The sequence below is a fragment of the Carya illinoinensis genome, chromosome 5 (assembly GCF_018687715.1).
Source record: "Carya illinoinensis cultivar Pawnee chromosome 5, C.illinoinensisPawnee_v1, whole genome shotgun sequence".
NCBI classification, from domain to species: Eukaryota; Viridiplantae; Streptophyta; class Magnoliopsida; order Fagales; family Juglandaceae; genus Carya; species Carya illinoinensis.
This window is the reverse complement of record NC_056756.1, coordinates 13,473,216-13,476,106: the sequence shown is the minus strand read 5'-3', so window position 1 is coordinate 13,476,106 and position 2,891 is coordinate 13,473,216.

Sequence of the window (2,891 nt, the reverse complement as noted above, 5' to 3'; positions counted from 1 at the left end):
AATGTAGACTTATTACAGCAAATCCAATTGTTGCATATAAGAAAAAAAATTGCCAAGAATTAGCCTATTAGATCATTCACCATCGCATGAGATACTTATTTGCTAAGATGATACATTGTACAAAAAGGCTTTTTTCGTTAAGAAATTATGTCAGTAGATATAGAATACTACAAATAGTTAGTGCCATGTATAGAAAATATTGGCAGTACATTGTCGCATGAGATACTTACTTGCTAAGATGATACATTGTAAAAAAATATTTTTTTCGTTAAGAAATTTTGTCACTAATTGTGCAATACGACAAATAGTTAGCACCATGTATAGAATATATTGGCAGTACATTGTGCCAATATAGAAGTATCATCATCAAAAGAAGCATCTAGCAATGAGAAGTGGTTGTTGTAAATTGGTTCTATTAACATTTTGGTACAGGTACTAAAACACAATTACGGCAATGGATAACATAAAAAAAAAAAAAATTATTGGAACTGAGTTATTGTGGGAAATAATTTTTTTGACGATCCAACCATGTCACTAAACAAGAATGTCTGCAAAGGAGCATAATGATTAATGTGTATTTCCAACAAAAACTTGTTTTGAAAATAAGCTATTGTCATGTTTATTTTATGCTAATAACAATGTATTTCCACAAACATACATCTTCAATACAAAATTAATTGAATGATAGGCTTATTAACCATAAGATGATTATTGAGTATGCAATATTGCTGCTAAAAGTCTCTTTCCACAAATTAGCATCACAAAAAATCTGGAAATTGACCAAAATGTATAATAATTTCCACAATTAGATGGCGTAAGAATTTGAGATTTGCGACTATAGTGAACGAAGTAACATTCAAGCATTAGCCCAGTACGTACATAAATTTGTTGTAAATTCCATCTTGCACTATTAGCTGCTTATAACATTGGCCTGCTCGATCCTATTTATGTATATATCTATATTTTGGTTGTTTGTAGTCAACATTATTATTTCTCTTTACATATTAGCTAAATTCCTGACACATAATGATCAGTATGCATGTGCATGGATGGCCATTAAAGACCCAAGATCTGTTATCAATTCACACAATGTAATAACAAATCTATGTATAAATACTGTTGCATAAATGCCATCATCATGATAAAATCTGATCAGTAATATAAACTCTATCAACCCCAAATTTCTGCGTAAAGTACTTCTATATGCACACATTTTATATATTACGTCTGCTATCATTAAACATGATCCACATAAACCATATAGAGCTGATCTATCAGCCATATAAATATCATCCTAAAACTGAAATTTCCAATAGTTAGGCAACTTTCGAAAGCAGTTCATACATCTAGATTCAAAAGAGACTGACTTATACTTTGATAAGTTATTAGACAAAAGCAGGTGTGGTCTTGGCTCAAAAAGCAAGTATTTGAACATTTCTGGAAGTGTCTCAGGCATGCAGCAGTCCTTTGTCTCTAGCAGTAGTCCCTTTCAGTCCCTTTGCTAATTGAGTCAAACAATGCTGCATAAAAATATCATGTTGATGGCTTGCAAAATTTCATATTGCAGATTTTACAAGTTCGCTCGAGCGGAGGCTTTTGGCCGCTCGAGCGAATTCAGGCAGATTCAAACGCTCGACTGCCGCTCGACAGGGAGCTCGAGCGGGTTGCTGAAAAACGAAGATCGCTCGAGCGGAGACATTTGCCGCTCGAGCGAAATCAGGCAGAGTCGAACGCTCGACGCGCGCTCGACACCCCGCTCGAGCGAATATCGTATTTTGACAGATTTTAGGTTTTCCGCCGTGGGACCATATAAAAGGCCATTCTTCACTCTAGAGCCGCGGTTTTTGACTGGAGAACACTCTTTGGGAGAGAAAAACATAGCTAGAGGGATTCAAATCATTTGTTTTGGAGACAGAATTCCAATTTATTGCACGTACGTTGGATTCATACACGAGCACGGACGGGAGAAAGGCGTTGAATCGTTCTCTTGAGCTTTTGACGACCAGTTGAGGCTGCAAGGAGGATTTTTCAGTGTTTATTTTCTTCTTCCCATCTTCTCAGAACAATTATGGTGAATTCGTTTATGTTGAATTCCAATTCTAGCATGAGCTAAATTTTCTTCTTTCTAGGAAAACGATGTAACCTAATTCCGAACTATGCTTGTTTGTCCATGCTAATTTAATGCAAATTCTCTCTTTGTTTATCTGATTTATTCTGAGTTTAATGCTTCTAATTAACTGGCCATTGATTAGATGATTATTAATCTTGTGATTTGCTATCGAAAGAGGGAATCATAGGGTAGATCTTGGATATTTCAGCATAGGTAAGTATAGAGCTCGAAAGACTTGTATGAACCTATGTAGTAATTAAATCATTGGTCTTATTGCGTTCTTGATTATTTAATTTGCATATTCTTGTGTGAATTGATAAACTAGAACCACTTCCAATTGACTATCGAAAGAGGCTTTTGGATGAATTAGAGATTTGCTAATAGACAAAAGAGGTTTAAGTTAAATTAGCTGGATGAGAAAAGCATAGTGAAGGATTATGGTGAAATCGGTTTCCTAGAAGTTTTCTTCCCTATTGAATTTGATCTTCAAACATCAGTTTTATATTCTAGCTTATTTCTCTTTGAGTTGATCTAGTTTTATTTGCTACTACAAAAACCTTAGCGATTCCTCTAGATAAAATTGAGATTAGCATAATTTTGGTATTTGGCAAGAGTAAGGTACCAATCCCTGAGGACGATACTCTTCTTATTACTTTACTATAAAACTACGATACTGTGCACTTGCAGTTTTGCACCGGTCACATGTTATCTAAAGTATTGCTATCATGGTATTAATAAAGTCTCCACAGAAATTCCTACATTGCAATTACAGCAGGAAGTA